Source organism: Salmo salar, chromosome 18 (genome assembly GCF_965601325.2).
Source record: "Salmo salar chromosome 18, fSalSal1, whole genome shotgun sequence".
In the NCBI taxonomy this organism is placed as follows: domain Eukaryota; kingdom Metazoa; phylum Chordata; class Actinopteri; order Salmoniformes; family Salmonidae; genus Salmo; species Salmo salar.
The window spans coordinates 21,592,610-21,602,727 of NC_138308.1; positions in this window are offsets into that span (position 1 = coordinate 21,592,610).

Below are 10,118 nucleotides of genomic sequence, written 5' to 3' on the forward strand. Positions count from 1 at the left end.
CAAGGCCCACACCCCACTCAGTGGTAAGGGTGGGAGCGGGGAGAAAACGCCACCCCTGCAGAGAACATTTTCAAATCTTTGAGGATTTCCGTGCCATCTGGACCCTCTGCCAGTCTGCCCCAGATAGCAAGGGTTGGCAGCGCTACCCGACGGTGCAATATGGCTCTCTCTAATGAACTACTAACTGTCCCCCGTTTTAATTGATGTGACATTTGAGCCATTTATCTCTGACATTTCAATGAAAGATGATTCTCAGCCTTGCCATTTACTTTTTTGTGCAATTTCTAAGTCATTTGCATTTTGCTGCTCTAAACCTGCTTTTTGTCTCTCGTTAGCTAATTAGAGGAACATGCACAATTAGACCTAATAAAAATGAACATAACCTGGTTTGATATTAGCTTGCATGAGTGATAATATAAATTACACTTTTCTTAATTTTGCATGTGATTCTGATGTAGGCTATAAGTAAGTGAGTTAGGGATTATTAGAGGCATTGCGACCTTTATTCACATAACTTCATGTAGGACAGCTTATGTTCACAGCATGGTGAGAATCAAGCTCAATTAATCACCATATGATTGCAGTAAGCAGCCCCCTCTGCTGGAAATGCTGGGCCATGATGCCATGACTTCTGGTTTAATGATAATGTGCCAACAAATATATAGGCCTACCTTGCTCTTTCAGTAGTTTACATTGGAGTTTTCCACTTTTAGCAAACAAAGATGTTGTAGTAACTAAAATTAGCTTTAAGAAGTTTTGTTTTTTATCTGTTATATTTACTCCTGCTTTTGCCCTCACCCATTGTATTGGCTCAATGCTGTATTGAAACATCCAAGTCACATACATTATGTATTGGTTTAAGCATCACCGCAGTGGTATTCATTCAAGTCAAATGAGTGGAAATATTTAACAAAACAGGAAAAACTCTGACCATGGTGGGACCAAATGAATAATGTGTGTGTGTGTGTGTGTGTGTGTGTGTGTGTGTGTGTGTGTGTGTGTGTGTGTGTGTGTGTGTGTGTGTGTGTGTGTGTGTGTGTGTGTGTGTGTGTGTGTGTGTGTGTGTGTGTGTGTGTGTGTGTGAATGACCTGTACAGTAAAGCTTCCAGTCCCAATTGTTTTCCATCAGTGGCACACAATTTAATCTTTTTAAGATATCCTTTAAAAACACAGTTCCACTGGTGACGGCTGTTCCTTTGATTGTGAGCAGCATCAGAGTAAAGGTGTGGTGCCCTGTCTGTGTTGGCAGCAAGGCTGATCTCTTTTGTTTGAAACTCAAAGAGCTCCTTTTCCTGTTCAGTTTCCCTCACTATATTTGTTTGTGTGAGGTGTTGATGGACTTAAAGTACAGCTTCCTTTTAGTGTAGCCTATGGCACCAGATGTTTGTGAGAATAACAGGACCTTCTTCATGAACACAGAAATTGTTTATGAGCAATTTCTTCCATCCACTCCTGTACGTATGATTGTCATGGCTCCGTCCTATACTGTCTGTCTCTGTCTCGCCCTTTTCCTTTGTTCGCAGACTTCTCCTGATATTGACGTGGGAGGAGCTGCCGTTTATAATACCCAGCATGCTTGAGGAGTAGAGGAAAGTCCTGGGAGATATGAACACCATCATTCTTTCACAGGTATGTGAGTGAATTTTCATCAGGAAGAAATGCTTCCCGGGCCTCACACTGGAGTTCCTGGGCTCTGTATTGTTCGTAATTTACAGTACGTGTGAACTGTTTGTATTAAACCCATTATAGTTGAAGTACTGTATGAGAGACATATATTTTTTTGTTAGTTGTATGCTTATTTCTAATTTATTGTTTACATCCTTCTACCAAATAAGCTTGACAACTACATTACACCCCCCCCCCCCCCCCCCCCCCCCCACACACACACACACACAATTCTTCATACCCACTGGTGTACACATATTCAGTGCCTCTGTACTGCTATCCCCTTTTTCTGGTATGATGTGGGTTTTCCTATTTTACTGTTGACAGTGTTAACAATGTCTGAGCACTTTGCAAATGAAGAGGCTTGAACTCCTGACAGGCTCTGTCGCCGGCGCTGTGATACACTGGTCCGCACATGCTGCGCGGCATAATGATGGCATTAGGATCCAGTGATAATATCAGGACACTTCAGATAAATGACTGATAAACCAGGGGTTGTACCTCTCATATTACACGCTTGACAGAGCAGCTAATCATTGTCCAAGTGACTGCTATTACATAAATCATGAGCTCGACTTTGATGCATATTCCATCAGTGTTCCCTATTCATCACGTCATCTGGAGAAGACTGACTGGCTGCACAGGGGAACAGACATTTTAAGAGAATGTTATGTTTTCATTAGAATGTGATATGATCTATTTTACTGTTGAATTGATTAGATTTTCTGTGTCAGGCCATTTGATATGAAATTTAAAGGACATTTCCAAAATGTTCAACATCTCCAGCACCACCGTCAACATCAACATATGTGAAAATGGTGCGTTTCTATGTTTTGTAGTAAAAAATATATAGGAAGATAAGTGTTTCCAATGACATCATTAACCACTTAGTAGACCGTTATTAGGTAATACCTACTCATAATTAGTTAAAATCACACGATGCACACCGATGATATCAATGGAAACACTTATCTTCCTATCTTTTTTTCTATAAAACATAGAAACACAATGTTCACATATATTGATGTTGGGTTTGGGCTGCAGAATATGAAGATTTTAGAAATGTCCCTTTAAATAGTACTGCTGCATTATGTAAAGTTTGTGGCAGTGGGTGTACTTTACCACTAATTTACAGTACCTATATGAAAGATGTGTGTTGATTTTACAACATTATGAGTGGTACATAATGAATGGTTATATCAACTGTTTCATGGTGTTTTTTTGCAGTAAAGTTTCAAATGTGTCTGAAGATGACATATCCAAATATGTCAGATAGGGAAATATCGCACGTTCTAGAATGCCCTTCAATCAGAAACAAGTATTCAACAATGCCATAGTATAAGTCGGTTATATTATACGATATTGTTTAGTATCATTCAATAAGAATTTGTTCTTAACTGACTTGCCTAGTTAAATAAAAGAAAAATATTACAACATGTAGAAAACAAAACAAAACCCCATCTTTTTAGAAGACCAAGTCCATAAAATGAGGTCTGAAGCATGAAGTAGTCTTTGATTCAGTCATGGTGTATGTTTTATTCTGCGCTATTGGGATCACAAGAGGTGGGGGTGTTAATGGAATCCCCATTCTTACCCAGAGCATGGCCACACTCTCTAAGGAGCTTTATATCTGACAACTGTGTCAAATTAGAGAGACCACGACTCTCTTATAAAGAATATATCTGTCAGAGCACATTGTTCCTGGCTCTTCAAATTGTATATGAGGCTAGAAACAAAAACAATCAGTAACACCATAGTTGGACTTCAACATGATACAATCATTTTAGGCCATGTAGGCCTGTCACAGAGACAAACCACTAATCCAACAAATCTTATACATTTTTGTAGGTTTGGCTACTTTGAGGGTCCAATGCATCATTGTTTTTAGTTAACCACAAGTAACAGTATAATATGCTGCAGCAATGCAGTTCCAATTCACTTGAGCGTCAATTTATAACTATCATTTTCCAATGGTCGTGGTGTCTAAACCCGGATTAGTCCAGTATGATAAGTACCCATCATGTATCGCTCTGGTATCATTGCTGTCCTGCAGTCAAACATGTTAAACAAGTCTTAATGTTCTCTCCAGTCCCCCATAGGTATTTCCTGTTGTCATTGTTGGTCCTATTCTAATGGGACTTCCACTAGAGACAACGTTCCCACCGACCTCTGAACAAAACAATATTTTCCATTCAAATGGTTTGACTAGTGAATATTTACAAGCATGTTTAATGTATAATAGATTTCATCTATGGATATCAGGGGCCATTTTCTGCTCAGTCAGCCTTAGACTGATGCCCTGAGGTAATGGGTGACCCGAGCCTCATTTAGACCAAATAGCATGCACACGTATTTTAACAGTCCTTAGGGTATAGGCTACATGTTCATAACAAGTAAAGCTGCCTGTCTCTCAAATGTAAACATCTTAGCACTGTAATATGATTATATCGCTAAAGTCCCAGAAGGTGAAAGATTTAATAAAGGGGGTGGATTATATTAGAGAAAATAAAGTAATAATTTGAAATTGTTAAGAGACCCTTTGTGTCAATGGGTATATAGAGACTAGGGGACAATTTCAGTCCCTTAGGCCCGTGTTAAAAAGCAATAGCTTTCCTTTCCGTACATGCACAGCATTTTGAAATCAACATGCATTGCTACCACCAAAGGCTATAATTGTGATTAGTAATACATAACACATCTGATGCCATTATCATGTTAAGGAGAATGAATTACGGTTGTGGAAATAATACATTTTATGTATTGAAAACAGAACTGCAGTTTGAATATATGCGTATTACGGAAAAAGTCATGGTTTGCAACTCTGGTGCTTATACAACCACAAGGGTTTTTAATCTCTTTTCTTGCCGTTGAAAGTCCCAGTAATTGCTATATTTCCCTTTTTTGTTTCAAGGACCTTTGCCGATCCCTTGGCTTGCATCAGGGGGCAAAGTCATTAGTGGCGAAATGAGCTCAAGTGAAGAGAACGAGATTGCTGGGCTCCCAGCGTGGTTTGAAACTTTACCATACAGTGCATTCTAATTCGAATTTAATTCCCAATGTACAGTATGTGTGTGTCATAAAGACAATTATAGAAACATATATTTAGGCCTATACAATGCTATTTTTTATTGTCTTTATTATCCTTGCCAGTAATATTGAACTCTTGACAGCCCTGTTCATGTTCTCCATGAATTTGTGTTGCAGTTGCTAACGTGACCAATTTTAATTGTATCCCTGCAATTACAATGTCGGCCTGATTGTGCTATCACCCCAATTCCTTGTTTACTTATTGTCATGAATATTGTTCTAAAGCCTATTCAGTTGTCAATTTTGATTCTCATTTTGATTTTATATCTAACTTTGATTATATGTTTCTTTGATTTAGCAGCTATAATAATAGTTTGGAAGAAAACTACAGCTGCATCTGTTTTCTTTAAGCATCTTAGGTTCATTAAGACATAATGCTGTTCAATCACATAAAAATATGCACACTTTTCTTGTGAATGTGTTATAGGGATTCTTTGACATCATTGATATTCCAATTAAAAGATAGCCCTGTTGAACAGTTGTACATGCACTGTGTGAGTCGATAGCCTAGCATGTGTTGCTCTCTTCGTAGTCGCTCTCTTGTGTGGAGTCACTGTCCCCTGAGTCCTACCACCGGTCCCCAGGGTGCACTGCATATAATTACCCACAATCCACCCTGAAACAGCTCTCATTTACAGTAATCAACAGTCTGCACCTCAAAGGATCCATGTGGCATCCGACACAGCGAGTCAGCGTGTGTTATAACAAATTATTATTACAGATTCACAATTACCTTTGTGCTGAGGGTGAACACTTTGTTTAATATGTAGACTATGAAATCTCTGCATGGATATTATCCATTATGAGGCTAATGATTGTACACTGTATGGTGCTAACAACTTCAAAAGACCCAACATAGGTTCAGTATTATAGGTTTGAATAGTGATAACATAGAAATCTAGATAACATCACAACCACATGACTAAAAATTAAGTCACATAGTAGCAAGTAAGAAATGCATGGTAATTTGGCAGATAGGGTAGTCACTTTGATAACGGTCATTAACATAAAACTTTGCAATCATTACGGTTGATTTCAGATAATGGTCAGCATAGAAACCCTTTTAAATAGTTGTACCCCTTTCCCCATTAAAGACGTATTAAGAAAATGACCACATTCTGAAATGGGAATCACTATGGTGCAGTGCCTGGTAGGTAATGTGGTTATAATGTCAGGTGATTTCTCCAGACTGAAAACACACTGTTTGCATTCACAATGCTTATGTTTATTATATTGTATTCATTTTGGAATAGAGCGTTCTCTTTACATTAAGCTAGTATTGTACAGGTATACCATGTTTTGATAATGGTTCACTTTTAATTCATCTTCCATTCACCCCTAATAGTGGCAAAATATCTTCTACATCCAAAGAGACCATCTTCACACAATGCATAGTCTGTATCCCAGCGTGTGCTGTGTAGTGTCCTCCGCTGAAGCTGCCTTTGACCCTCTGGCACTGCTGGGTCTCATCATTGCCGGTCCATTAGGGATGCTAGAGTAGGTCTCCAAACGGGCATGCTTCTGCTGCACCACATTACTCCTCCCCATCACTGTTGGCCTGCATGGTCCCCTAGTGGCCAGGTCATGTCATGGCATGGGTGCCCTGTGAGTGAGCTTGTACCGGGGCTGCCCTTGACATGCCCCCCCCCCTTCGGCAGAGAGGAGAGAGCAGACCGTCCGGATAGGGCATCAGGGGTGCCAGCTGGTGCCAGCTGCGTGGGGAGGTTTCCAAGGTGGCAGACACCTGTCCTAACTTGCGCCCCCCAGCTCCCAGAATGCATCAGCTGCTGCCCGGCAGACCCATCGTGGGGAAATGAGGCGCTAACCTTGAGGAGAAATGTTCCCAGCGTCACATTAAGAGAGAGTCTAATTGCCCAGTGCTACCACTGCCAAACGACATTAGGAAGTGCTGTCGTTTACTTTAACATAATGGCTCAGTGTGTTCTTTGGCCGAAGCTACTTTGCCTCTCTTAGATGCATCAACATGACATCCATTTTGTCCCATCCTGACCAATTGACATGGAACTTGAGGACAATACTACAACTACAGTTTTCTGAAAACTTTTAGGAGTAGATCTAAAGGAACCAGTGGGACTAAAGTCAGAATAAGAGAACATTCCACAGTAAAAAATAACTTCCAGTAACAGCATAGGTCTATGGGACTGCCATTCTTAAACTACTAACATCATTCGTATGCACATCCGATTTAGTAATTGTATTATTTATTTCCCTTTATCAGACCACATGGCGATACGACTGGGTCGGTAAATGACACATTAATACAGAATGCACTCAGTGTGATTAAATTAAACAAGCACACTCATTACATTATGCATACAGTAATAAGAATAGCCCTGACCGCTCTGCAGAGGTACAGTAGGCTCCGCCGAGACTGATCACATGTCTCGCTGCTGCATCAGAGTTTGGGGCGCCCATTAGCAGAACAAAAATCACCTTTGATTTAATGAAAGGTCCTCATTTGCTTACCGGCTCCCCTCACTTATGGGCACATGGCTGAATTAAGCCCTCCCCCATCGTATAAGGGGGTGGAGACCTTCAGCGTCCTCACTCCTGCAGTATAATGTTGTGATAATTCTATGATCTGGTGTTTCAAGTCTGCAGGAGTGTCAGGAATCCACTGCAAGGTGCTTCTAATTGCAGATACACCTCAGCACTTGAAAGTAATGAATGTGAGCACGGTGAAACCTCCAAGGATCTAACGCTAGTAATATATCATCAGTTCTGAAAAGGGTAATTCGTTTCCCTTCGCCAAGCAAAATATTAGAAGTTCACATAGGGGGTTTATTATTAATTTATTCCTTCCCTCAATGCATGATTTTGTAATTGAAGTGCTATGAATAAAGTGACCCATATATCTTAGTGAGCTCCTTGCCTTGACTAGACGTGGGATTTGAGCGTGTAAATATTGGTTGTAATGAGGAGCAACAAGGATGCTTGTTCTTCAAACAGACAGATGAAATGTTTGATTTGGAATGAAATATCTCCTAAGACATTTACAAACCATTTACAACTGTGTCTCAACTTCAAATCAGAGTTCTATCCTGAAGGTGCATGTGGAAACCATAAAATATTAAGTAAAAAAATAATTAAGTAATAAACATTGTTACGATAACAATCTTCATGTACAATATGTTTCAAATCCAAGCTTACATGCACCATTCATTGGGCCCTTTACAGTATGTGTGCCTTGGCTATATCTATGCATCTATTCCTAAATCCCACTACACCAGATACCTCCTCAATACTTCACATCCAGCCCCTAGGAGGTAATTGTGCTATAGGGACTTTGTGAAAACAGTCCAGCAGTTCACTTGAAGACCGCCTCTTACAGCAGGTCGACCTTTGCGGCCACCAAGCTGTTGACCCCAGCAACGTCGGGGTAACAAGTTCAAAGCCCAGCTGTCTGTCCGTGATCTCCTCGTATATGCCATGGTCGTTCACCATGGGGCTACTTCCCCGCTGCTTGAGACTGAAGTAAAAAAAAAAGAAATGGGATATGCCATGCTCTCCAAATGGTGCTTTAAATTGCTGGAGTGCAGTTGAGTGAAGAGTGTGTTTGTGTGTTCACTAGATGTAATTTACAGCCTTGTGTTGAATGCTATAACTTCCAACCTTGCGCTGAGTGTGGCGACTGCACATGTCTTATGTGCTCTAACCTCCGCTGTAGAGTGAGCTTAACAATGTGCCTTTCACGGGCCAGATGATATCCTACTGTGAAGAAGAGCTGGGACAGGAAGGTTAAGAGAAGGGCAAAAGAGAGGTATTTTAGATAGCCTTTTACGAGGTTCAAATAAAACAGAAAGAGTTAAACCATCAAGTCAAAAGAAGTAGGAGAGATTCATAAAATGGTAATTGTTCAAAATACATATGGAAACATAACATTTTTTCATTGTATGTCATACTTCTACTTTTTGATCTAATTAAATCATCAAACAGTAGCTCTATTTCTCACATCCACTCCTCTCTCATGTCATTTACAAAGAGAGCAGTGAGAACCAGGGCCTCGGCAACCTGTCATCTGCACCGACCGGTGAGGAGGTGAGTTCCTTCTGGGGGAGTGATAGGGGGATGGAGGGGTACGAGGGGCTGATAAATGAGTCTCTCCCTAACTCCATATGGTATGTGTTTTAAACTGTCTCCCCCTTGGCCGCTCCTCGTAGCAAGCCATCCTTCATGGAGAGTTGAGGGGAATTCTGCCTTACGTGGGGCCCCCTTTGTTGCCAGACCAGGCCCCCTGCATAGGCTCCATATGGATCTCTGTGTGTGCAGGTTGGCTGCTTTTCATAGATCGTTATGGCAGTCTTTGTTTTGGCTTTACGACAGGCAATATCAGGGGTTACACTGTGGCAATTTACCATTGCTGCATTATTTTGCTATTTATGTGTACGGTGGTGTCAGCCCTACATTGTAAACAAGTCACTCTGGTCAACCTTCTGTTCCAGGAGGACAAAAAAACATAGTTATACACACCCCAGTGCTTAAATCCATTTTCAGAAACAAATTCCAATAAATTCCACTCCTTTACCAAACACCCTCTCTCGAAATCTCCTTTCTGTAGGAGTCAGTGCAGTGAGATTTCATATAATCACGCAATACATTGAAGCAAATACACGCAGAGCATCACACCTGCAATGCTAGTAAACCTCATAGTGACAATACAGGGATGTGACCTTTGACACAAGCAGGAGCATCTATAGCTCATTCTTCCATCTTATAGCCCATAATGCCATGGTGGGTGCTCAGCTCACCAAGCTACTCAGCACTCTTTAACCATCCAGCCGGACACATATGCCCTGCGGTTATTCCACTGGACCCTCACCTCCTCCTTATAATACCCTCCCCCCCAGCCTCTCACTCTTTCCAATGTATTCTACTCATTGTTTACAGTACATGTGGGTCTAGAGTAATAATAAATAAGGAACGTGTGTGCCGTGCCAACATGATTGATTACGACAGGGAGGCAAGGTCAGGATGGAGGAACAGGCTAGGGCTGTCCGACTCATTGAGTTAACACTGTATCTGTGTTGTATGAATGTCACCAGCGATCCAGTGATTTATTACTACAACCACTGCTCAATTCTCTTTCTATCCCCAGTTTTATTTTTTTGGGGTGTCTGACCAAGATGCATGATTTTAGTAAAAATTAAGACAATAGAATATAGACGTAATACATTTGTATACATTCATATTCTGTAGATTTTCTATAAAATGTGAAAGAGATTGCAAATATATGAATGGAGGAGAAAGTAAATTGTTTCACCCATTGTCTTCGTGGTAACATATTACATTTGATATGAAGTAAATTATACACTCTAAGTATTCATTCATTTGACTTATTTAACCAG